General features: G+C 47.9%; 1 long non-coding RNA gene across 1 annotated transcript in view; it reads left to right on the plus strand.

Moving 5' to 3' along the window:
* Window positions 1–149: 149 nt before the first annotated feature.
* LOC145721573 (uncharacterized) overlaps window positions 150–27,491 on the plus strand; it is a 30,826-nt gene continuing 3,484 nt past the window's right edge. The window contains exon 1 of the long non-coding RNA XR_014145329.1: window positions 150–1,768. This is a non-coding gene — a long non-coding RNA (uncharacterized LOC145721573). The remainder of the gene's footprint in view (window positions 1,769–27,491) is intronic.

The raw sequence follows: 27,491 nt of genomic DNA on the forward strand, positions 1-27,491 counted from the left end.
TTATCACCCAGCCACCCCATCCCTCCCACCCCCCACCACTCCAGCAACCCTCAGTTTGTTTCCTGAGATTAAAAATTCCTCATATCAGTGAGGTCATATGATACATGTCTTTCTCTGATTGACTTATTTCGCTTAGCATATGCATTCCGGATACTATTAATAAAACCCCGCAAGGATAAACAAATAGCATTTAGAACTAGGATGTTAGATTCAAGAGGGAAAATAAACGATCAGATGTCTCTTAGGATGAGGCAGGTAAATGATGGTATCTCAGTAACCCCGTTCGAATGGGGGTTTTGACTGAGACCATGTGTGATAACTCCTGACCTCTAGATCCTCTATGCGCTCGCAGCCCCCAAGGAAGTGACCCACCTTTCCAGATGTTGTACCTGCAGTGGAGATGCCATGCTCCAGGTGGCGCTAGTGTGTACCGGCCCTGCAGTCCGAGCTGCCGGAGTGGGGGGCACGCCCTGAGGTTTTTTTCCCCCCCCAGCTCATTTCAAGTGTACCTTGAATCTTTATAAATCCCAGCTCTGAAAATACTGTTGTATTTAAAGTGTCTACTTTATAGCAAACCAATTCAAACATGACTTTTCATGAAATGGAACAGATTACATTCCATCTGTATGGAGCTTCTCCCATGACAGCAAAGGATATTATCATGAAAGTGGCTGGGGTCTCTGGGACCTCTTCAGCTCAGTGGAGAAACTTCTGTCTCCTCTAAGTACAGTAGCTAAAATAAATTACTTTTGCTAGAAAGTGACACCTGCCTTTAGAACACAACTCACATTCTCAAAAACCACATTATAAAAATAGAGGTTTGGAAGGGGCCAGTGGAGGAAATGGTCTTAAGGCTGGAGAGTTTCAGACTCACCACAGTGGGAGAGGCAGTATGATAAAATGATTAAAGGTTCTGGAGTCAAACTGCCTGGAACCAGGTCCTCGTTCTACTGCTTACAAATGATGTGGCCTTGGGGAAGATACTTAACCTCCATAAGCTTCAATTTCTTCATCTGAAAAATTGTGATAACAACAGTATCCATCTCATTGAGTTGTTTAAACAATATTAAATTAGATAATGTACATGAATTTGTAAACTGTAAAGCGATCTAAGAATGATAGTTATTAATCTGCCATCTCTGAGCTCCTGTGTATGGAGCTATGGGATCACTGACATGATAATGGATTTCTAGGGACAGAAAACCAGCACAGGCTCTGGGTCTGGCTTTTCTTCCACTAGTCTGATCTTAAGCAGGCCATTTCCTATCTTGAATCTTCAGTTTCTTCATCTGTAAAATGAGCACAATGCCTGACACATGCGAGGAGCTCAATAAATCTTGGATGGCTGGAGGAAGAGAGAAAGGGATGAGCAGATAAGCAGCTAGATGGGAAAAAGGAGGGATGGATAATAGGTGGATGGATAGGAAAATGGTTGAATGAAAGGAGAGGTGTCCACCTGGACTGATGGTTGGAAAGGTGGATGGATTGATGGAAAAAAGAGAGATGAAAGGATGGGTAGGTGGTTGGGTTATCAGATAGATGGGAAGTTGGATGGATGGATGGATTGAGTTTATGGGCTCCAACATTCTATAATTCTGTGTCCAATTCTCAGACCCCTTTGTGAAAATCCAGCTGGTACATGGACTCAAGCTTGTGAAAACAAAGAAGACATCCTTCTTAAGAGGCACAATTGATCCTTTCTACAATGAATCCTTCAGCTTCAAAGTTCCCCAAGAAGAACTTGAAAATGCCAGCTTAGTGTTTACAGGTAGGTAGTGGTTCAGACCCTGATGAACTCCAGGTGAGTTCATCACTTACTGTCCTGTATTCCACTTACTGTCCTAAAGATAGGTGTCTAGAGATGGTAATATCTGGTATTCAGCTACCTGGGTTTGAATCCAACTGTTTGTGAAGTTGGTCAAGATTCATAGAACTGTAAAGCATAATTATTACCAATGTAAACTTTGGAGCCAGATTTCCTAGCACTTCCCCATAATTGCTGAAGCCTTGGGCAAGTTACTTGGCCCCTCTGAGTCTCAGTTTCTTCATCTCTAAAATGTGGGCAATCATAGTACCTGCTTCATAGGTTTATAAGATTCAGTGAGCTTGTAAAATTAAGTAATATCTAGTCTAAAATAATAAGTGCTCACCCTGTTAGTTTTGTTGATACGGTGATTCAAGTAGCTTATAGTCTCATAGGGAAACGTAATATGTCACCTAACTTGGAGAGGAGGATTTTAAAAGGCTTCATGTGCTACTGTGGTTGAATTTAATATATTGTCTTCAGGGTGTATTAGTTATCTACTGCTGCATAACAAATATAGTGACTTAAAACAACAAACATTTATTAAGCTCATAGTTCCTGTGGGTCAAGAACCCAAACATAGCTTCGGTGTGTGCTTCTGGCTGAGGTTCTCTGACAAGGCTGTAGTCAGGGTATTGGCTGGGCCTGCAGTCTTATCTTAAGGCTCATCTGGGGGAGGATCTGTTCCTCAAGCGTACTCACATAGTTAATGGTTGCCAGGATTCGGTTCCTCACAGTGGAGATGCATTGGACTGGAGGCTTCTGTTCCTTCCTGGATGTTGGCCAGTGACCTTCCTCTGTTTCTCACCACATGGGCTTCTCCATAGTGCAACTCACAACATGGTGGATGGTTTCCATCAGAGTGGGCAGGTGAGCAAGATGGAAGCCAGAGTCTTATTGTAACCTATCTCAGAAACGACATCCTCTTACTTTTGCCGTATTCTGTTCATTAGAAGCAACCCAGTAGGTCCAGCTCACATTCCAGAATTACAGAAGGGCGTGAATACTGGGAGTTAGGGATCATTGGGAGCCATTTTAGAAGCAGGCTCCTACCATGTCGAGTTAATAGAAGTAATGGTTATTATTTCCTGTGTCCTGTTCCCAGCAGGGGCTTCAGCTTCATTTACTTTATTGCTCATATGCATCATAATTCACCCTGTCAAATCAGCATCATCCTCATCGGCTTACGGGGCTGGGGACTGAGGCTCAAAACCTAACCGATCCACCCAGTCTCAGACTGGTAGAGTCAAGATTTAAGCTCTCATCTTCCTAGCTGCAAAGATGAAGGGGTCTGCATTTCCCCAAACACCCAGGTAGTGCTGACACTGAGGAGCTGACCTCAAACTGAGGATTCGTGCTCCAGAGTAATAGGAAGCCTCATCTGTTTAGATCTAGTCTAAAATCCTTAGCTGCAGGTCTCCCAAAAAAGAAGGCCGTGGCTGAAAAAAATCCTTGCATGCAAGGCTTCCTCTGCACGGGCTTACTGCTTCTCATCACCAAGATTGCAGATGCTCTGTGCTCCAAGACTCCTCTGAGGCAGGTTGGTTCTGGGTTTTCTTAGGGCCTGTCACCCAGAGAGTCTGCATCCAATCAGGGCCTGCCTGCACTAAGCAGGTATGACAGTCCTATCTGTTGAAGCCTGGGATGGTTGCTGTCCATGGGTCCCACTGTCCCCAAGGTTTCAGGTCGAGCAGAAGACCGTGATTCCACTGAATCCTTAAATGCTATGGAGCAGGCAGTGGGAACTCTATTGAACCAAGATAAGATCGAAGCATGGAGTATCGATTCCCAAGTCCCTACTGAGAATAAAGGACTTAATGTTGCACATTTAGATCAGGAGGGGACCCCAGGGGGGGCAGTGAGTGCCCAGAAGGAAAGCCCTGACACTTTTATATTTTCCTTAAGATTTTAGGACAAAAGTAGCACATGCTGGTCACAGTGAGTGACACAAGCAAAGGAGGAGTTTGGGCAGAGAAGAGCAGAGGGGTTAAATGCGCGGGCTGTGGAGCCAGGGCCTGGGTCCGGGCTTTGTGATCTTGAGCAAGATCTGTATGCTTAGCTTTTCTCATCTGTAAAATGGGTGTAACCGCACCAGGACGACTTGAAGGATTGTTATGTGGATCAGATGAGAATAAGACATAATCTTTGCTGAGCAATGTGCCTCGTGCATAGCAAGCACTCAGTAACCGGGAACTATTATTAAAAAGCAATGTTACTCTCTTCTTCATCCCCCTTCCAGTCCCTTCTCCCTGGGGTCGCCACCTTTAACATCCTGGTGTGCCTCATTTCACACTTTTTTCCTCATTCACACAAACATCATCCGCATATAGAAGATTCAGCTCTTTTAGGAAGTTATTCATTCATTTCGGAAGTGGGTATGAAGCACTTTCTCTGGGCCAGACACTGTTTCCAGGTGCTGGGAATATAGCAGGAAAACAAAACAGACAGCCCCCGCTCTTGGGGAGCTTGGCGGACCGGTCTGTGGACACCACCCTGAAACTGGCTTTTGTTTCATTAACCACTGCATATGTCCAGTCCCTCCAGGTCAAAGCAAATGTGGACGCACCTAGCTCTTTATTTATTTTATTTTATTTTATTTTATTTTTTAAAGATTTTATTTATTTATTTGAGACAGAGAGAATGAGAGACAGAGAGCATGAGAGAGAGGAGGATCAGAGGGAGAAGCAGGCTCCCTGCCGAGCAGGGAGCCCGATGTGGGACTCGATCCCGGGACTCCAGGATCATGACCTGAGCCGAAGGCAGTCGCCTAACCAACTGAGCCACCCAGGCGCCCCTAGCTCTTTATTTTTAATAATTGCATTACGCACGGTGGGGGCCAGGGGAGGGTGTGGGAAGGTGAGGGGTGTGTGACAGAGCTTGAGGTGTTGCAGTGAGAACTTTGGAGCACCCTTCCCAGAAAAACACCCCGAAGGACAGAAAACTTTGCCTTCTGTTCAGAGGTTTTTTTGAACCCCTTGAATCCCCTGTCTGAACCCCATCGGGCAAAAGCCTCAAACGGAAGTAGCACCCCTGCGCCCCGCCCCCATACGTCTGTCATTCATCCCACCACTTCGGGTGGCCGTCATCAGCTGCACCCATCAGACAAGGCCCGTGCTCTCCATTTGTGGAACATCTGCTTCTCCTGTTTAAATATTGGGGTTTCGTGCCCCCAGCTCAGGGGCACCTCTCGTCAGGTTAAAGCCCATTGAAAATATTCTTTCTAGAGAAGGAAGGATTGCAGGTCTTCTTGCCTTCTTAAGTAAGGGATGCTCAACTCGGGCTTCACTTCAGAATCAGCTGGAGCTTTCAAGTGCTACCAGGGACCCCTGGGTGGCTCAGCCGGTTAAGCATCTGCCTTGGGCTCAGGTTGTGATCTTGGGGTCCTGGGATCGAGCCCCACATTAGGCTCCCTGCTCAGCGGGGAGCCTGCTTGTCCCTCTCCCTCTGCTGCTCCCCCTGCTCGTGCTCTCTCTCTCTCTCTAATAGGCAAATAAAAATAAGTAAACAAGTAAAGTGCAACCAGTGGCCAGATCCCACCCCCAGAGACTCTGACCAAGCAGACTGAGCTGGGGACATCGGCTGTCTCTCTATCTGTGTATATGTATTTTTTAAAGCACCCCAGATATTTCTAATGCCGAGTCAGGGTTCGAAACCATAGCTGTGAGTGGAAATCCCGGCTGGGATGGCATTTTACCTGTAAAGGGCACTGACCATAGTGATAAAAGAAATGCGGGTTGTGCTGGTATCTATCTAAGCAAAGCTACAATTGTGCCAAATTCAGATCCATGATGTTCTAACTTGCTTTATGTACCAGCCAGGGGAAAGAACTGTCACCTCCGGGCTAAGGATCTGAAACCTAGCCCATTAGCTTGTTTCCAAACACTTCATAACAAAAAAGTAAGGTTGAGCTGTGCTAGGAGCGTTCGTGGAGAATCCTGGTAAAAACCTGTAATTAGCCGGCAGGCTGGGCTGGCTGAGCAGTTCCGTTCCTGTGTGGGATGAGGGTTTTTCTGCAATTTTCAATCAGGTGATTTCTGCAGCTGAAGTTTAAAAAAAGGGGGGGGAATTGCTTTTCAACTCGTGAGAGAATGACGTGCAGCCCAGAGGCCTTCCGGGAAAGTGAAGTAGAATTAGCCACTGAGGTTAGTGGGCTATTCTTGGAAGTGGGGGGAGAAGAGAAAGAAGAAAAAGAAATAGCGCTTGATGAAGGCTTTGCAAAAAATCAAAAATAGAATTACTCTGTGATCCAGCAATTCCCCTTCTGGGTATATCCCCAAAAGAACGGAAAGCAGGACTCGAATAGACATTCACGCGCCCATGCTCATAGTGGTGTTATTCCCAGTAGCAGAAAGGAGGAAGCAGCCCAGGTGTCCATTGAGAGCTGGATAAATGGATTAATAAAATGTGATCTCTCCATTCAGTGCACTGTTATTCAGCCTTCAAAGGAGGGAAATGGTCACATGCTACAACATGGATGAACCTTGAAGACATTCTGTTAAGGGACATAAGCCAGATATGAAAGGGCAAATACTATAGAATTCTACTTATATGAGATATCTCCAGTAGACAGATTGATAGAGACAGAATGGAGAGTAGAGGCAGCCTCTGATGGCAGGGGCAGGAGGGGGTGGGGTTCAACTCCCTGGGGCTGGAGCTGACCAAGTGTCAGTCTCCACAGATTGAAATTTTTTTTGAGCACCTACTATGTGCTGTGTATTCAATAGAGAGCCAGACATTCATGACCCACGTTCTCATGGCATTTAATTCTAGCAGGGGGACAGACGGATGTTAGTCAAAGGCTGCAACAATCACAACGTAATTGTGAATTGGTCTAAGGGTTATGAAGGAGAAAAGCAGGGTACGTTGCAAATGCCCAACCCTGTCTGGAGAGTGAGCAGGTGACAGTGAGCTGGGCGCAGAAGGTTGTAGGGAGTGAGGAGAGACCAGGCAGGCCTCCAGCCCAGAAGGGAAACTGAGGTCTGGGAGAGAAATTGAGGCCAACCTCATACTTCAGCCTGGGAGCTAATAGGTTGACAGGGATCAGCATGGAAGCCCCATGCTCAAGGCAGCTGCTATAGGAATTGCCCTGGGCACAGGCTCAGAAGCGGCGGCGGGGGGGGGGTCCGCCTGTCATACCCAGTGTCCACGCAGCTGCAGAACACGCAAGAAGAGAAACCAGGGCAATGACCCACATTTTTTCGCCAACCTTAGTGTGTCTAGCTAGGACTAGAGAGTGCGGTACTTCCATCCTTAACATCTCCTAGGGATGTGTTAAAATGCACATTCTGATTCAGTCGGTCTGGGCTGCAGCTTGGGATTCTGCCCTTCTAACGGCACCCAGGTGATGCCAACGCTGTGGGTCTGCAGACCACACTTTGGGGAGCAAATACATAGAAGACCCGGAAAGTGCATCTGGGTGAGCGCCAGTCATTCCACGTGCGTTAGAAGGAATCAGACTCTAGCAATGATCTCTCTCGCCCAGCCTGAGTTGGCAGCATTTGCCCACACTGTTCTGCCTCCCTCCCCGCCCCGCTGTCTGCTTGGAGGCCACCCAGGCCCCTCTGTGAAGAGTGAGTTCCAAGGCACCTGGTCTGCTTCCATAATTGCTTGGCTTTCTGCGGCTCCAGCATCTAACTTGTTAATTGAATCTGCTGGTGGGATGAGGTGGGTGGGGAGGTGGGGCAGAGGAGGAGAGGGGAGATCAGGAGCAATGCTGTCACCAACCTGCCTGGGGAGACCTCAGGGCTGAATGGGCACCAGAGGACATGCTGAGAAAGCGTTGGGGTTTGGGCAGCAGGACTGGAGAAGCTGAGGGCTTCCAGCAGAGGAGGGAGGAGGAAGCCCGTCTGAGAGGGGCATAGCCATTTTGCAAGAGCCAGAAGCTCCCTTGAGACGGAGAGATGCTGTGGGTTTGTTCTGGGGCGCAGATGTTCCCCACCATCTGGCCTCAGCCCACCTCTGCCACACCTCCTCCCTGCAGCCTCCCCACAGCCTCTGTCTTCTCTCCCCACCCGACCTCTTGGGCACCGGGCCCAGCTCCGCCTGCTAGAGAAACGGTTGCATGGCCACTCAGAGTACGGGTTGGAGTGAGATGCAGGTTTGGTTCCAATAGCACCTCTACCACTCAGCAGGTGTATGTGACCTTGGGCAGATGACATCCCTTTCCTATAGCTCAATTTCCTTCTCTTCCAACCTTCCAGCCTCAGTACATCATATAAAAAGCTTTAGACAGTGCCTTGTACATAGTGCTCAATAAATATCACATGTGATGATGATGGTGATGATGGTGATGGTGATGATGGTGATGATGGTGTTGATAATGGTGATGATGGTGATGATGATGTTGATGGTGGTGATGATGGTGGTGATGACCATGGTGATGATGATGATGATGGTGATGATGGTGATGATAATGGTGATGATGGTGATGATGATGGTGATGGTGGTGATGATGGTGGTGATGACCATGGTGATGATGGTGATGATAATGGTGATGATGGTGATGATAATGGTGATGATGATGATGATGATGGTGGTGGTGATGATAATGGTTATGATGGTGATGGTGATGATGATGGTGATGATGATGATGGTGGTGGTAATGATGGTGATGATGATGGTGATGACAATGTTGATGATGATGGAACTCGCCATAGAAGAGCAAACCCTGGAATTATACAGACTTGGGTTTGAATCTTGGCCCCACTGTTAACCAGCTGTGTGACTTCAAGCAGATGACTCCATCTCTCTGAGTCTGGACTTTTGTCTTGTGTAAAATGCAGCAAATCATTCCTATCCTGGGAATTACAGGCAAATCAGCCCGTGGACCTGCCCATCCCAGAAATAGCCCCTTGGAAAATCGTGCCTGTTGTTTTAATAATTCCAGAGTGTGGAAGAGTTGAAATGCTGGCCCTTTGGAGGTGAATGGCTGGGACCAGCTGCCTGTGGTCGCCTCCCGAGCAGCGCCCTCACCTAATCATCATCACCCCAAAGCCGCCAGCTGGCACGGCATCCAGGAGCCGGGGGCTGACCCCAAAGCTGTGCCAGCTCAGCCACAGAACCAGAGCGGTGTGTGCTCCCCACAGTGCCCTGGGGTTGGCAGTGGGCACTTGGCTGCAGACCCAAATCCAGGCACAGGAAGTAAGCGGCAGAAGTGGGGCAGGGAGACTAAAGCCTCCACTTTCTAGACAGAGGGTAATGAACATGGGCCCCTGGGAGCCGGAGTGTGGGAAATATTGCAGAAGGAGGCAGCTCCAGAAAGGAGGATGTATGAAGTCCTGGGCTCACCCCGGAGCTGCCCCCATAGAGTGGATATGACCCTCAATGGTATAGGAGAGACTTTGAGAACTGAACTACAGTGTAGACTACCGGCCTGGTCTGCAGCTGGGCCCCGGCGGGCACAAATGAGGGACAGATGTGCAGAGCCCTGCAGAGACTTTGAAAGCTGAACCAACTTTGGCCTAACAGCACCCAGAAGGCAGGTAAGAACATGTGGTCTGAACCGAACCTACTCAGCTGCCTGGTACAGCCAAAAAGAATCAATATATTTAGTAGGATTCAAACAAGACCTAGAGTCTCATAACATAATATTCAAAAGGTCCAGGGTACAATCCAGAACGACCTGATTCACAGAGAACCAGCAAAGTCTGGCAAATTCTCAGAGGAAATATAATCGGCAGCCACCCACCACAGGATGACCCAGATGTTGGGATGATCACACAAAGACTTCAGAGCAGTTATTATAACCATGCTCCAAGAAAGACGGGTGAATCCTCTTGAAAAGAATGGTAAGACAGAGACTATTGCAGGTTAGTAGAGAAACAGAAGATAGAAGAAAAGAACCGAGTGGAAAATTTTGAACAGAGAAGTACAGTACCAAATAAAATATTCACTGGATGGGCTCCATAGCAGAATGCAGGTGATAGAGGAAAGAGTTAGGGAACGTACAGATAGATGAAGAGAAATTACGTACTATGAACAACAGAATAAATCGATGGGGTAGGGGCACCTCGGTGGCTCAGTCGTTAAGCGTCTGCCTTCGGCTCAGGTCATGATCCCAGGGTCCTGGGATCGAGCCCCGCATCGGACTCCCTGCTCCACGGGAAGCCTGCTTTTCCCTCTCCCACTCCCCCTGCTTGTGTTCCCTCTCTCACTGTGTCTCTCTCTATCAAATAAATAAAATCTTAAAAAAAAAAAAAAAAGATGGGGTAGAAAAGAGGGACAGAAGGGGAAAGTAGAGACCTGTGGAGCAATATCACAGAGCCTCATATTCAAGTCATGTGAATCCCAAAAGGAGAGGAGAGAAGAGAAGGTAGTAGGGAGCATTGGGATGGTGGTGGGTGACTTCTCCCCAGAGGCCCCGTGACTTCCTCAGCAGGTTGCTGGACCACGGGCTCAGCCGAACCACGCCTGTCCCTCCCTTCCCAGAAGGTGTTTGCAAGTCACGAGGAGGCAGTATCGCCCCATGGTTCGAGTCAGCCAGGGCTTCAGCCTCTGACTGTGGGCAGGTGGCTTTGCCTCTGTGACCCTCAGTTTCCTTGACCAAACCACAGGGACATTGTACTTGTGTTTATTGTGAAACTCCTGTGTGTTCATTATCTCATTTAATCTTTCAGTAAACATAGAAGGTGTGATCTGCTCTATGGCCATTTTTCAGCTGGGATGACTGAAGGTCAGGGAAGGGAATGACAATGAGTTGAGCCAACTGCAAAGTCGGAGGGACTGGTCCCCACAAGACTGCCCTCACTTTGGACCAGCTGGCTAGATATGCAGGGTCCCCATGCTCATGCAGTTTCAATAATTCGCGAGAATGACTCAACAGGACTCAGGAAGGTGCTCCTTAGAACTATAGTTTTATGATGGCAAAGGATGCAAATTAAAAGCAGCCCAGGAAAGAGACACACAGGGCAGAGTCCAGAAGGGGTCCGGACGTGGGGCTTCCTGTCATTTTGTCCCCATGGAGTCATGGACGGTGTTACTTCCTCTTGCTCACTACGTGTGCAGTATGCACAGAATATTGCCAACGAGGGGAGCTCACTGAGCCTGTGGTGTCCAGAGTTTTTAACGGGGCTCGATCCCATACTCTCTGGGAGCTGACCATCAGCCTCCAGCACCTCCTGGAGGTCCAGCTAATACCTCTAGTCATTGGTTTCTCTAGGGGACCCCAAAGCTGTCACCGTAAATCACATTGTCCATGGCTAGAGCCCTCAGGCGAACAAACACCTCTGCCGGATATTCCACGAGCCTGGAGATCACCTCCTAGGAGCCAAGGGCATAGACCAAGATCTCTCTTTGGATAAGATGAGTTCTTCACTATGCAGGAAGTAGCTGGTCACTGATGCAAGTCATCCAGCTGGTGAGTGGTTGGGCCAGGCTTCCAACCCAAGCTGTTTGGTTCCAAAGTTTTCCTCACTCTTAACCTCTACACTTTGATGAGCATATGCATCTCCTGGGGATCTTGTCAAAATGTGGATTCTGAGTCAGTAAGTCTGGGAGAGACCTGAGCGTCTGTATTTCTAATAAGCTCTGGGTAACACTTACACTGGAGTCTGAAGACCACACTTTGAATAGCAAGAAGACACTTCATCTCTTCTCCCATGTTACCCCAATATGTCCAGAGCACAGAAGGCAGTGTGAGTTTGGAAAAATAGCACAGGGCAGGTTGAGTAGAGCCTGTAGGATTAGAAGCTATATATATATATTTTTCCTAAGTGCATTGAAAAGCCTTTGGAGGGTTTTGACCAGGGAAGTGCTATGATCATGTTTTAAAGTATCTCTCCACCTGTTGAATGAAGAATAAAAGCGTCGTCAGAAGACAAGACGGGGAGCCAGGAGACCATCTGGGAGGCTGCAGCGCTGGTCTAAGGGAGAGGGGATGGTGGCTTGGACCAGGGAGGTGGCAGGACGGTTTCAAAGAAGTAACTCGTGGATATAATGTAAGAGGCACAGTCAACAGAAAGTGCTCATGGATTAGATGTAAAGGACAATTCTCTATGGTGGCAAGCTACTTAACTCCTCTGAATGAAGATTCCTCATCTGTAGATTTCAGCCCCCTAACTCCTAGGGTGTTGTGGGGACAAAAGGAAATGATCGATATAATGTGCTTAGCACAGCACTTGGCCCTTAGTGAGGGCTCCGTGGGTTATGGCCTTGAACCTGGATGTGGGCCAAGGTGGAACTCCAGCCAAGCGGTCAGGAGGTGGGAGCAGACCCCTGCCACCCTGGGGCTCTCCTGGCGGAGCGCAGAGCCCGTGGTGGCACCCCCGCCTCATCTTTCCCCCAGAGAGCTCCTCGAGCTGCCAAAGTCCATCCACCCAGGCGGTAAAACTTGGCTAGATCTTAAGCGTTCATTTTGGGCTCCCGTGGCAGCCTTTAAAGACCAGGCCAGCTGCCAGGGCTCCTGGGGAGTTTTTACTTCTTTTGCGTGGTTGTTTAATGATTTTGGTGCCTTTAGATGGAGCCTCACTCCAGGCACATCCCCATGGAGGAAAGCTTCAGGGGGCTGGGGATTTATCCAACCACACGTGTCCCTGCAGAGCCCTAGCTAGGGGTGGGAAAGGGGAGCCAGTGAAGGTCAGGTTCAGCTTTGCCTTGGGCCACCGTGTTGGCGAGAAACAGCTGGGCTCAGCAGCCAAGGCCAGTACCTGGTGGCTGCAAGATGAAGGCTGGCACATGGAAGAGATCAGAAACCAAGAATATCCTTTCCAGACAGCCCTTCTGTCCCTTGCCTTCTCTTGACTGCTCCAACCCAGAGCTGCCAGTCAGCGGGAGAAGGCTTAACCTTTGAAAGGCTAGGGACTGTGGGTCATGGGCTGAGTGTCATTTCTCTCCGTACATCTCAGGAAACCTTGTGAAAATAACTTTGGCTTAAAAGTCCAAGAACCAGGTCCAAAAGAGCTTGGTTGCTGAATCATCTCAAGCAGGAACCTTTCATCTCATTGAGCCTGCATTTTCTGTCTGTCGGACGCATTTAAGATCTACCTTGAGGTGGCTCATTCTGTCTCCAACAATGACAAACAGACGCATCCGCAGCACTTCCTATATGCCAGGTGCTGCACCGAGGGTTTCGCGTGAATTAACTCACTGAATCCTCATAGCAGCACTATGATGTAGGAATTACCATCGTTTTATGAATGGGGAAACTGAGGCTGTGCTGGAAGTAGCATGCCCCAGGTCCCAGGGTCAGGATTCAAAGTCAGGTGGTCTGGGTCCAGAGTCTGGGCTCTCGGTCATTGAGTTACACAGCCTCGAATATTTATCAAGCCCCTCCTTTGTTGAAGTGTTGTGCCTAGTTGCTGGAGAAATAGCAGAGAGGCAGAAATAATTAATCCTTCCCTGATGCATGCTAGTTGGGGTGAGACAAATCAACACCTAAATAATAACGGAGTACGGTGACAGGGGCTGGAGCATCACTTTAAACTGAGTAATACAAGCTGAGAAAGGGCTGGCTGTGCAAAGATCGGGGAGAGGAACGTTCTAGGCAGAGGAATTGGCAAGTGCAAAGGCCCTGGGGCCAGAATGAGCAAGAAGGTGAAAGTGGCAGGAGCGTAGTTAATGAGGGGAGTGAATTACACGTGAGGTCAGAGCAATAAGTAGGGGTCATGGTAAGCTCAGATGACAAGTATCTATTGAACACCTACTGTGTGCCTAAGCCTGTTAGGCACTGGGGAAACTAGGGAGCACGACAGATGTGGCTTGTGCTTTCACAAAGGAGTGAGATGATATGTGTGCGGGGATACTTAGCACATAGCAGATGCTCAGTGGGTGTAATTTTCTCTTTCCCTGTGTGTAAGTTGATGTGAAAACTGCTCCCCTGGGTTTCTTCCCAGCCCCCAACCCCCACACTAAAGCAGGATGTAGTTGGCCTATAATGGCAATCATTTCTAGAGACGGTCTTAGGCGAGGGCATTATTCTCCCACAAGCAGGTGGGTGAAGAATAAGCAGAGTGGGCAGAAGGGTCAGCCTTCGCTCTCTCTGTGGTGCCCCACACTGGCCAGGGGAGGCAGGGTCTTTGCGGCTTAACTCAAGGCCACTTTCTTTGTGATCCTGAGTTACATAGCAGGCCCAGGAAGAGTCTGGGCCATAGTTCTCATTATGTGTTTGCTTTTAGGTTTTTTAAGATTTTTTTTTTAGGGGAACCTGGGTGGCTCAGTCGGTTAAGCGTCTGCCTTTGGCTCACGTCATGATCCTGGGGTCCTGGGATCGAGCCCCATATCAGGCTCCCTGCTCAGTGGGGAGTCTGCTTCTCCCTCTCCCTCTGCCTGCCACTCTGCCTACTTGTGCTCTCTATCTCTCTGTCAAATAAAGAAAGAAAATCTTTTAAAAAAAAAAAAAGGTGGTTTGTTTTTTTTTAGAGATTTTTATTCATTTATTTGAGAGAGAGTGCAAGAGAGAGTGAGAGAGAGAGAGAGCACAAGTGGGGTGAGGGGCACAGGGAGAAGGCTCCCCACTGAGCAAGGAGCCCGATGCAGGACTCAATCCCAGGACCCTGGGATTATGACCTGAGCCGAAGGCAGACGCTTAACCGACTGAGCCACCCAGGCGCCCCTGCTTTTAGGTTTTATTCTGCTTAATTTTATTGAGGCTGGAAAAGCAAAAGAAAGACAGCCTACGGATGATTCGTGGGTGGGATCCTCTTCCTTTCTTGTTCAAGGTCACCTTGGCCTCTCAGTGGTGTCTTTGGTAAGGAGGGTCCAGGACACTTAGGAGATGCATGGACAGCTGTGTGATAAAATAAGGGTCCCCAGCCTTAATACAAGAAGTTTCCCTAAAGCTTCAGTATGTCCCTAAGGCATTTAAGGACTGGGGCAAATCATTCTTTCCCAGATTATTGAGTGTGACTCAGAAAAGAAGGCACAGAAGGGGTAATGGGAAGGGCAGGAATTCGGTAGCTCTTCTTCCCACTCGTAATAAGAGGCAACCTTCGTTAGGCTTAGTAAGTTCCAGGCACAGTCCCAAGGACTCTCTCAGTGGATCCTCACAACAACTAAACGAGGGAGGTACCGGTGTTATGCCCATTTTACAGAGGATGAAACTGAAGCCCAGGTGACTTGCTAAAAGTTCCTGTGTTAGCTGAGGTCAAGGAAGGCTGCTGGAGTAGATCAGCCGTGCTGGTTTCTGGTTTACTGGAGTCGAAGCCAATCTCTTGCTCGCACTCCAGTGTTTGTGGGGCCTTTCACTAGTGGCCTTCCGTGCAGGGATTCAGCGACCCAGGCCCCTTCCGTTTTGTGGCTCTGCCATCTTCTCAGGCCTTGGAGGGTTTCACCTCCAGCTGGTGGTTACGGGAGAGAGAGAGAGGGGGGCACAGAGAGAGAGGATTTTGTGGGAAGTCTTTATAGGCCGGGTCTGGAAGTTATGAATATCACTCCACTCCCACTCCGACCCTCTCGGCTACAACTCCCTGCAGGGGAGGCTGGGACTGTAGTCCAGCTGCTTGTCCAGGAAGAAAAGGCTTTGGTGAGCTCACAGCCATCTCGGCCATAGGTACCCAAGGGGGCACATAAAAGCCGGCCTGGGCCCTGAACAAGCTTGCTTCTCTGCTGCCTCCCCAAGCACCTGCTGCCCCTGAGTTCGCCGTGAGCGTCAGCCTGGGGGGATCCCACCTCACCGAATCCCAGGCTCGGGGACTTCCACCTAATAGAGCGGTCCTCGTAGTGAATTCACCACATAACCTTTTGGCTGCGAAGTGCTGGGCAGCTACTGACGTAGAGAAGGAGTTAGACCTGTGGTTCTCGGCTGGGCTGATGTTGTCCCCCAGCGGACATTGGGCGGTGTCCGGAGGCATTTGTGGTTGTCACAACTCCAGGGGTGCTGTTGGCATCTAGTAGGTGGAGGTCAGGGATGCTGCTCACATCCCACAGTGCATGGGACAGCCCCCCTGGTGGCGACCACCCTGAGTTCGAGCAGTGGGCTCTGTTGGTCTCGGAGTTCGCCGGGCGGGGCGGGGTGGGGGGAGCCTCTGTGAAGGGCTCAGAACCAGTTTGCTCCAGTCATGTGCCCGTGGGAGGCATGTTTATTCTCCCGATGGCATTTTTTTTTTTTTTTAAGATTTTATTCATTTATTTGAGAGAGAATGAGATAGAGCATGAGAGGGGGGAGGGTCAGAGGGAGAAGCAGACTCCCTGCTGAGCAGGGAGCCCGATGCGGGACTCGATCCAGGGACTCCAGGATCATGACCTGAGCCTAAGGCAATCGCCTAACCAACTGAGCCACCCAGGCGCCCTCTCCCGATGGCATTTTAACCTCTCTGCACTTCTTGTGGTTTTTCTTTGGCTGCCTAAGCATGAAGAATTCAGGGGCAGAAACCCGAGTGCATTTGTGCTCATCTGTGTAGATTTTTCAAATGGCTTCCCTGCTTCCATAAAGATTTGGGCAGACAGAAGCATCCTGCTCGGCACACGAGCCCGTCTCCCAGGTGGTGTGACCTGGACAGATGGACTGCCGCCTGGCTCCGCAGGAGAGGGGGTGGGGAGCCTTCTCAGGAAGAGGAGCAGAGTATTTTTAAATCTGGTCTCTGCTCCTCCCCACCTTGTGGCTTATGGGTGCCTGTCACCTGCATGGGGTGACACCAAGGATTTACAAGGGAAAAGGGGTTCTGGTGGCTTCTCAGTGTTGTTATGATAAGGAATATATGTTTATACACATATATACATATGTATACGTATATATAGTGGAACTGTACAGGAGAGAGTAGAATAAAAAGTAAAAATCCCTAATTCTCCCCACTTAAAGGTAATTAGTCCTCACAAGCCTTCTTTCTAGGACTATATACACTTCTGTGTACGTGAATGTGTGCGCGTATGTACGTGTATACGGGAGCAGATGTACACGAGTGTGTGCGGTGTCTCCATCCGCTATTGTTCGTATCCAGAATAGATAGGCTTTTCTGCGACTTGGTCTTTTCACATAAGAGATCTTGGACATTTTTCCATACTAGCATGTTTATATATATATATATATGCATGCAAACCAGGCACTGTGGATACAATAGTGAACAAATTAGACAAAAATCCTGGTTTCATCAGATGACTACTTGAATGTGGGAAGACAGGTAGTAAACAAAGCAAGTAACCATATGAGGGCCATGTAGAGATGAAGTTCAGTGCTAAGGAGGAAACAGAAGGAAGGAAAGAGAATAGTGAGGGATGGGGGGAGGATTGCGATTTTTTCCAAGGTGGCCAGGGAAGACCTCATGGAGAAGGTGACATTTGAGCCAAGACGGGAAAGAGGTCAGAGATGGACCACGTGGATATGGATGCGGGAAGAGCGTTGCAGCCAAAAAGAATACCAAGTGCAAAAGCCCTTACATGGAAGGGAGTGAGAGCAGGGAGATCAGTGTGGCTGACATGGAGTGCAGATTTCCCCTAATTATTTTTAATGACCGCATGATATTTCATTAAGTCCAGGAGTTGAAGAATTTATTTAATTAGTCCCCTGTTGGTAACTTTGGGATTCATTCCAGGGGTTTTTTTGCAGTTAGGAACATTACTGGGGTGGACACCCTCAACATGTCTCCGCAGATGTGTCCAAATGTACCGTGAGCTAAAAATCCAGCAGTGGGCTTGCTCCGCCAAAGCGTGTATGTTTGTCCATTTGGATAGCTGTTGTCAAAATGTGCAGTCCGGGGATGCCTGGGTGGCTCAGTTGGTTAAGCGTTCGACTCTTGATTTCGGCTCAGGTCATGATCTCAGGGTCCTGGGATCAAGCCCCACATCAGGCTTCCTGCGCAGCGGGGAGTCTGCTTGTCTCCTTCTCCTTCTGTCCCTCCCCCTACTCTCTCTCGAAAATAAATACATAAATAATTTTTTAAAATTTGCAATCCCAAAAAAAGAAAGTGGCAAAATTTTTACTCTTTTGTGTCTTCTTGCAGTATGCAATTGAAACAGTATGAAATTGACAAATGCTTTTATGCCTTTGTGGCCCACGGAGGCCTCAACTCCTGCCCCCCCCCCCAAAGGACTCTGGCAAGGCTGAAATAAGCAAGCTTTGAAAATTATGAAGTGCTGAACAACTATGAGGTGATATTTTTTACCTTTAAAAAGCATTTTGATTTTTAATTCTGTATTATATAATACTTCAAATATATGGGGAAAAAAAATCACAGGCAGTCATGGACCCCCCACCCAGATCTGTCTCAGATTAGTTTTTCATTTCTCAGTTGCCATAGGCAAAGCAGTTCCACATTGGTCACTGGCTTCAAAAACCCAGGGTGTGCAATTATTTCATTTTGAAAGGAGATGAGTGAAAATGTGATAAATGGACTTGATCAAGATGTAAAACTTTCGCTCTTTGAAAGACATAGTTAAGAAAATAAAAGAGTAAGGCACACCCCAGAGGAATTTTTTGCAAATGGACTTGATCAAGATGTAAAACTTTTGCTCTTTGAAAGACATAGTTAAGGGGCGCCTGGGTGGCTCAGTCGTTAGGTGTCTGCCTTCGGTTCAGGTCATGATCCCAGGGTCCTGGGGTCGAGCCCCGCATCGGGCTCCCTGCTCAGTGGGAGGCCTGCTTCTCCCTCTACTCTGCCTCCCTCTCTCTCTCTGTCTCTCGTGAATAAATAAATAAAATCTTAAAAAAAAAAAAAAAAAAAGGAAGACATAGTTAAGAAAATAAAAGAGTAGGGCACACCCCAGAGGAATTTTTTGCAAAACCTGTCCAACAAAGAGCCTGTATCCAGAATATGTAAAGAACTCTAGTAACTCAGTAACAAGACCGCTATGAAAGTAAAACAATTGAGTTTGTGTGTTTGTTTTTTTATGATCTCAACATTTTATGGAGGACCTTTAAAAAAAATTGGAAGACTTACTCAGTCAACACCTGTATTCCCACCACCTAGATTTTGCACTGTATATTTTGCTGTTTTCTTTACCACACATCTATCTATCCCTCTATTTATCTCAGTTCATTTTTTTTTTCATGCATTTCGAGATCAGTTGCAAACATTAGTCCCATTCATTTGTTTTTTAAAGTTGACTTTTTGTTGAAGTTTAGCATACAGAAAATCATTACATAGGCATGATTGATGAAACCATTGGCTGTTGGTGATTAAGTCAGTCTCCTGCCCGTCTCCTCTCTCTGGAGGCTGGGGGGTTGGGATGGACTGAAAGGTCCGACCCTCTAATCATGCCTTGGTCTTCCAGGCAGCCAACCCCCTTCCTGAAACTATCTGGAGACCTCTGTCACCAGCCATCTCATTAGTATACCAGAAGACACCTGTCACTTGAAGATTCCAAGGGTCTTAGAAGCTCTTGGGTCATGAACCCGGGACAAAGACCAAATATTATAACACAAGATGCTCTTATCACCGCTATCACTTAGGAAATTACAAGGGTTTTAGGAGCTCTGTGTAAGGAAGTGGGGGCAGAGACTAAATATATTTTTATTATGTCATTTTCATGGCTATTCATTTGCATATAGTCTGTGCCTTCTTTCTGCTACAATGGCAGAGAAGTTGGGACAGAGACTATAAGGGGCCCTTGAAGCCTAAAGTCTTTACTGTCTGGCTCTTTATGGTGAAAGCCTGCCCACCCTTGCACTAAAGTAACACCTCCGGGCTGTCTTTTATTCATCTTATTTTTATACTTTTTTAAGATTTTATTTATTTGAGAGAGAGAAAGCGCATGAACGGGGGGAAGGGCAGAGGGAGAGGGAGAAGCAGGCTCCCTGCTGAGCAAGGAGCCCGATGCAGGACTCGATCCCAGGACCCCGAGATCATGACCTGAGCTGAAGGCAGACGCTTAACGGACTGAGCCACCCAGGCGCCCCTATTCATTTTATTATTTGCTTTATTCTCTGTTATCTTGTATTTACTTGCCCAGGGAAGAATTGACTTATCTGACTGGGAACCTGGTGGGTTTTCATCTGAAGGTCCATGGTCTTCTGCTGGATGGGATTAAGGTGTTAAAGATCTCCCAGCCCTCCTCTTCTCTCTGGGGACCTACCTGCCCACAACAGGGAGGGAGCATTCTCTGTAGCTCCTTCAGTGAGCCTGCTGGTCAGGCTTGCCCCTGCCAAGACGAGGCCTGCACTGTGTTTGGTCAGAGAAGTTTAATTCCAGGAGAGCAAATAGGGTCTGGCCCCTTTCTATAATCCAGCTAAGCTACCAATCCAACTGATACTTTGTTCTGCATCTAGCACAGTGTACCTAACCTGACCCCATGAGAATCCCCTGGGGAGCATGTGAAAAACACTGGCACCCAGTCCCCCACCCCCCAAACCCATCGACAGCATCTCTTGGGCTGAGGTCTGGGCACTAGGATTTTTTTAAAATCCCTTCTGAGGGATTCACATGTTTGTGATATTTCTCCTTTGTTTTCCCAATTGTTTCTCAATTGTTTCAGAAGACAGAGAGGGGGAAGATTTGGTTAGTTATCCCCCTGAAGCTTCTAACAGGTGTCTTGCAACTAGCTCTGAAGCCAGTTTGTAGTGAACATTTCCCCCAGAGCAGTGCCAGCATCTCTAAGACATGTGTACAAGGATGATCCTCTTTCAGATATATACATTTTGGTTGTTCGTGTAAAAACAAGCACATTACGTTATCATCACACTTTTAAATGCTTCCTCCTAGACGGTGTGATTCAGACCTGAAAGTGATGCTTCAACCCATATGTCATCTTTATAAACGCAGGCTCCACATGGCTCAGTTTCCACACAGAGGAGTAAAGAAATGGTCCAGCCGTGGTCCAAAGGAATTTCAAAAGGAGTTTTAATCTTTTTTTTTTTTTTTTTAAGATTCATTTTATTTATTTTCTTTAGAGGAGGGGGGTGGGAGGGGCAGAGGGAGAGGGAGAGAGTGTCAGGCAGACTCTGCACTGAATGCGGGGCCCAATTCAGGGCTCGATCTCATGACCCTGAAGTCACGACCAGAGCTGAAGCCAAGAGTCAGATGCTTAGTCGGCTGTGCCACCCAGGCACCCCAAAAGGAATTTCAATCTTGACTCCTGTGCCTTAAGGAAGGAGGAAGAGACCTAATCCGTAAGCCATGAAGATAGTCCTCAAAGACCTCTGCCTCCACTCCCCAGTTTCTGGTGGTGGGTTAATGAAGGGAAACCCCAGGTCACATGCTTTTCCCTTAAGGCAGTGTTTCTCAGCCTCAGTGCCTGTGGACATTTTGGGCCAGTAGATCCTTTATTTTGAGGTTGTCCTGAGTACAGTAGGATGTTTAGCAGCATCTCCTCTCCAGTGGTGACAATCCAAATGTCTCCTAACATTGGCAAATTTGGGGACCAAAATGGGCCCAGCTGAGAACCACTGCATTGAAGGAATTGAACAACTCACTTTAAGCCAGCATTTCCTATAGACCTGGCCAAAAGGGGTCTCTACTCTAGGCCTTGTGCTTTCAGTGGGGTGAGAGGTCAGAAGGCAAGCCCAAGGAGTCAAGGTAACGTGCCCACCCCGTGCTCAGGCCTCTGTCCAGGCCCTCCTCAGGAAAGCAGGCCATTGGTGGTGTGTGACCTCTAGACCCAAGAGATAATGATAGACTTACCTTGTAAATAGACATGTGGATCAAATCATTTAGTGCAACCGAGAACCCATAGAATGGGGGCTGACACGCGATAAGCACTATATAGGGGTTAGGTGCTAGTATTATATTTTTCATATCAATAGTCTGGAGACATAAGGCGGCTTCCTTGTTTGCTGCCCACCTGCAGAAGAGGCCATTCAGATGTTGGAGGCAAATGTGACCCCCCTGGGCCCTACAGAGATGATGGGACAGGCTCCAAGAAGGCACCTTCATGAGGGGACTCTTGATGCCTCTTGTCCTATAGGCCAGCTTGAGGGCCTCACTCCCCTTCAAACACACATGCATGCACTGTATTTCTGCTCTGAATCTTGTTTTTGTCATGTAGCGGGGTCAGTGGAAGGGGGAATGGGTGAGACTTTTCTGAGACAAGAGAAGGAAAAGCGTTGCTGGGCTGAGTGTCCATCCCTGCTCTGCCTCATGCCGGCCCTGTGACCTTGGGCGCTCCACCTCCGAGCCCCTGTGAGCCTCTCATTCTCCGTCTGCCAAAGGATATAAGTAGTGCCTTCCCTAACAGGACTGTGGTGTGGATTGAGTCAAAAAATGTATATAAACTACTTTTCTCAGTGCCTAGCATACAGGACTCAGGATTTGGTATTGCGGTGGGGTTTTTTTCCTTTTTTTAGAGAGTGAGAGAGAGCGTGCGCATGTGTGTGTACTTGTGCAAGGAGGGGTGGCGGGGGAGGGGCAGGGAGAGAGGGAAAGAGAGAATCTTAAGCAGACTCTGCGCCCAGTGCAGAGCCCAGTCTCACAACCCTGAGATCATGACCTGCGCCGAAATCAAGAGTCGGACTCTTAACCGACTGAGCCACCCAGGCGCCCTGGTATTGCTGATTTTTAATTACAATAATCCTATTATCTAAACTGTCATTTTGACCATTGGAAGGAAAAACATCTGAGCAGCTGCTATGAATCACAAAATGAAACCTCACTCAAGTCGTGGATGAAACTTCTTAGAACCAAAGAAATGTTAGAGTTGAAGACGGCCTTAAAACCTACATAAACCCACCCACTGTATAAATGGGAAAACTGAGGCCCAGGCAAAGGATATGATTTACCTTGTTTTGAAGAAACACCTGAAACAGCTTCTAGCTTTCAGAGAGAAGAAGAAAAAAGAGGGAATGCTATAGCTTGAGGAAGTTTTGCAAAAGTTGACGAGAGAATGGGTACCACCTTTGTTGGGATGTGTCAGGGCTGGCCTCTGGAGAGCGGGGGACAGGAGGAAAAGGGACAAGGAGATTGCTTTGGGGCTTCTCTGAGGGTTGGGATAATTCCTGAACATCCAGACCAAGTGTGGGGATCCCTCCGCACTGAGGAATTAGGGAGGACTGGGAAACAGCCCAGGATGGGTTTTGCTGGCTTCATGCTTTTTTTTTTTCTTATAGAAATGTGGGAATAGTGCAACTGAGTACCCAAGAGGTAGACTGTGGGGCCTGTGATGAGGTGGGGTTCTGACCATGACCTGGGGCACCCCTGCACTGTGCTATCAGCCTCGAAGGGGCATGTGGGGGTATCACCTTGGAACCAAACATGCAAAATGGGGAGCTGTCGAGGGGCGCCTGGGTGGCTCAGTTGGTTAAGCGACTGCCTTCAGCTCAGGTCACGATCCTGGAGTCCCGGGATCGAGTCCCGCATCGGGCTCCCTGCTCGGCGGGGAGTCTGCTTCTCCCTCTGATCCTCCTCCCTCTCATGCTCTCTCATTCTCTCTGTCTCTCTCTCTCAAATAAATAAAATCTAAAAAAATAAAAAATAAAAAAATAAATGGGGAGCTGTCGAGATTTTTTTTTTTTTCCTTTTAATTTGCAGTGTTTATGACACCCACATGCTAAGTCATCCAGCTTCCCTTCCAGACCGGCTGCCTTGGCAAACTAAATTAGCACCCCAAAGAGTTTAGCTCTTGCGGGGAAGAACAGATTCATTTTCACAGCAAATATCAACATGTGAAAGCCTCAGCTTTGTGCCTGACTCACTCAGGGCACCTAGGTTTTGACTGGAGCAGTGAGCGATCTGCCTGTACCTCCCTGGGCCTCTGCCCCCCGAGCCGTAAAATGGGCCAGTGATAGCAATTGTCTTAGAGCAGTGGTTCTCCAGGGAGAAGAAGGGTTAGATGATGCTCCTAGGGGATGTACGGCGATGTCTGGAGATAACTTTGGGTTGTCACAGCTCGGGAGGGGACAGCTAGTGGCATCTTCCAGAGATGCTCCTCAACATCTTACGCTGCTCAGAACAGCCCGGCAACAGAGAACGATCTGGCTCCAAACGTCAGTAGTGCTCAAGGTGAGAAACCTGACTCTAGAGGGTTGATCCGGAGATTTAGCAAGTTAATCCACATGATGTGCTTAGCCCTGGGCCATACGTATAGTAGGTGCTTAATAAAGCAGCGTTACTCTCCACGCTTCTTCAAAGCCTGGTCCCTGAGCCTCTCATCGTGCTTTGGTTTTGCAAAGCGGTTTTGCTCACCTAACTTGCCATGGTGATTGGTGCCACAGAAGCAGACAGATATGTTGGTAATCCTTTAGAGATAAGTCGAGCCTAAAATTCCAGAAAGTGCAATATGCCAGGTATACCCATGCCCCGTCTGAGGGTGGAACTGGACTTTGGTGGCTCGCCTGTCTGCACAGGGGGCCATCCTCTGAGACTGTCGCATCAGGGCGCTTGAGATTTGTTAAGGCTATGGAGAGAACACGGTGTGACCAGTAACAGAGCACCTTGCTGGGCGAGGTGGTTGCCCTACTCTGTAACCGTTGGGGGGACGGGCACTAAACGGGTTTTGTGTGAATAAATCTTCCACCGACTGCATCCCCTCCCCTTTGATGTTAAAAAAGGCTTTAAGTTTTTTACTGTGTTTGATAGAGAACTTGTCACACTCCCTTTGACCCATTAACCGGAACCCTGAGCTTTCTGACTGATTCAGTCATGACAATAAAAATAAATTATCATACGGTTGGATATACCTTTGGCTCTGAAGCAGTACAGGGTTGTTTGCCCCTTTACTAAATGGCCACATTCTACTGTACTTTTTGAAAGTTCTTGGGTGCTTGGGTGGCACAGTCGGCTAAGTGTTTGACTTTTGATTTTGGCTCAGGTCGTATTCTCAAGGTCGTATTCTCAGGGTCGTGAGATCGAGCCCCACCCCGGGCTCCACACTCAGCACAGACTCTGCTTGAGATTCTCTCTCTCCCTCTTCCTCTGACCCTCCCCCTGCCCTCTCTAAATAAATAAATAAACTCTTAAAAAAAGAGAAAGTTCTTATATCTGCTGGTAGTTGCAATCCACTAAATTAAGTTACTGCAGATGGGGGCACCTGGGTGGCTCAGTTGGTTAAGCGTCTGACTTCAGCTCAGGTAATGATCCCAGGGTCCTGGGGTCGAGCCCCACATCGGACTCCCCAGGCCTGGCTCCCCACTCAGCAGGGAGTCTGCTTGTCCTTCTCCCTCTGCCCCTCCTCCCACTTGTGCTCACTCTCTCTCTCTCATAAATCTCGGGAAAGAAATTAAAAAATTACTGCAGGTGGGGAAATCAGATGACCAAGTTTATTCAGAGTATGTCTAAATCCATGAAGAGTAAATAGGTTCTTAGAGAAAATGTGAGGAGCCCTCTCCATGGGTTTTGTGCACAAATTCTGAATCTTTTCTGACTGTTGCAACACCTTTGTGCTACTCTCTGAATTGTATCGGTCGTTGGGAAGCCGCTTCCGGACGACTAGGGTACACGGTCCAGTAATACACTAGGGACTCGCAGTAGAATGAGTCCCCCGTAACAACCAGGAGGGATATTTGGGGATGCCTCACGACAAAATTTCTAATTGTGATTGTTTCTAAGGAGGAGGAAAGTGGGGATCTAGTTACAGAGAATTGGCTTCCTTTGCAGGGTTTTTGCTGCAAATACTTCAAGTTGTATCACCAACTAGCTCAGTGACTTGGTTTCCTTATCTGTAAAATGGAGGGCTTTGGGTATCTGGCCCTCTGTCTCTGAGCCCCTTTCTGGATTCTATAGATATCCAGTCTTAATTCCCCATTTCTCCAACAACATGCTCCCTAGAATTTACAGTGATAGAAAATCTTGATATTCTCCCAGGCAGCTTTTATCATAGAAGTCATTAGTTTTCTTCAGCTCTGGCTTTGTTATAACTTGCATTTTAAATGTTCGATTTTTAAAAGACTGTTAAGATTGCCATAACTTTACCAAGTGATTTGCAAATGTCAAAGCCTGCCAATTAACTCAGATGGCCACAGCAGTGACTGCTTTCCATCAGAAAGGCTGAATCACTTAGGAGCACCTACCTTGCAAGGGCCAAGTGATTCACCACACCAAGGAACTTTGCAAACTGGGAAAGGGAGCGTAGGATATTAGACCGCCTTTTAGTCTTCTTTGCCTTCCGGCGATTTAGATGTGGATTCTGTAATGGCAACTTTGTTTTGTTTTTTTCTTTTGTTTTTTTAAGATTTTATTTGACAGAGAGCAGGAGAGCACAAGCAGGGGGAGCAGCAGAGGGAGAGGGAGAAGCAGACTCCCTGCTGAGCAGGGAGCCTGACATGGGGCTTGATCCCAGGACCCTGGGATCATGACCTGAGCCAAAGGCAGTCGCTTAACCGACTGAGCCACCCAGGCGCCCCTGTTTTCTTTCCAAAACAATATGTACTGTAAGAAGTGCAAACCATACTTACATAATACAGAATGCAGAAAGTTCCCTGTCTCCCCCCCACCCCGCCCCCCGGAGAGAGCCACTCTCAACAGTTTGATGAAATTCCTCCGGATTGTTTTCTATTCTATATATTAACTTTTTTTTTTTTTAACAAAAAAGAGATTGTGTTTACATATACTATTTTGCAACTTGCTTTTGTCTCCTAGCAATATGTCTTGGAGATGTTTCTATTTTATATATATAGGTCTATCTCATTTTACAGCAATGTTGGTTTCCATGACATTATTACATCAGCAATGATTTAATTAGTCTCCGCCAGTCTTTGTCTGGATGCTCCCCAAAGCTGATCCTAAGACAATGACTTGGGTTCAGATAGGCTACTAAGGAGGTGACCCCAGGAAGTACTGATAAGAGAGTGGAAAAGGGAGGCAAGCCAATCAGGGATACTTGATGAGTGGGTAACTGCAGCTTGGAAGATCCCCAAGACCATCAAGTTAAGTGATTCGCTGGAAGGACTCACAGACTTAGCAAAGCTATTATACTCATGGTTACAGTTTATTACAGAAAAAGGAAACAGACCAAAATCAGCAAAGGAAAGAGGCACACAAGGCAGAGTCCAGGCGAGAACAGATATGAGTTTCCAGTTGCCCTCTCCCAGTGGAGTTGTGAGGACAGCACTTCATTGTCCCAGGAATGATGTGGGGAGACACACACTCGAAAGGGCGCCAACCAGAAAAGTTCACGCAAGCCTTGGTGTCTGGGATATTGATCAGGCGATCAGTCCTGTAGGCGTCCAAGTGGCTGACCCTAGTCTCCAGCCCCTGCAGAGGTCAAACTGCTATTCATAGAGTGGCCCAAGGACTCGACCATAAGTCATCGTTAGCATAGACTGGCGTGGCCCCGGCAGAGGGCTCCGGGTGCTTGAGAGCTGGGGGTAGCCTCTAGGGTGGGCTGGGGAGGTGGACAGGGCACCCCAGCCTCAGGTACACTTCTTCATGGACGTTTTTTTGTTATTTACATTTTTCATTCTCACAATGTTCTATTCTAGAGCAGGAATTGGCAAACTTTTCTGCAAAGGACCAGATAGGAAATAGTTTCAGCTTTGTGGGCCACACAGTCTCTTCTGCAGCTATTCAGCTCTGCTTCTGTAGTGCACTAGCAGTCACAGGCATTGTGTAAACAAACGGGTTTGACCGGGTTCCAGTAAAACTTTATTTACAAAACACAGGTGGCGGGCCCGATTTGGCTTAGAGGCTCTAATAACCCAGGTATTATCCAATATCCAGAGAATATCCTTGTATGTATATCTTTGTCCATTTGTGCAGATAATTCTATGGGATAAATTCCTAGAAATAGAATTGCTGGATCACAAGTTACAACATTTTTGGGGCGCCTGGGCGGCTCAGTCGTTAAGCGTCTGCCTTCAGCTCAGGTCATGATCCCAGGGTCCTGGGATAGAGCCCCACATTGGGCTCCCTGCTCGGCGGGAAGCCTGCTTCTCCCTCTCCCACTCCCCCTGCTT

This window comes from Leptonychotes weddellii, chromosome 5 (genome assembly GCF_054177405.1).
Source record: "Leptonychotes weddellii isolate Sample4059 chromosome 5, ASM5417740v2, whole genome shotgun sequence".
In the NCBI taxonomy this organism is placed as follows: domain Eukaryota; kingdom Metazoa; phylum Chordata; class Mammalia; order Carnivora; family Phocidae; genus Leptonychotes; species Leptonychotes weddellii.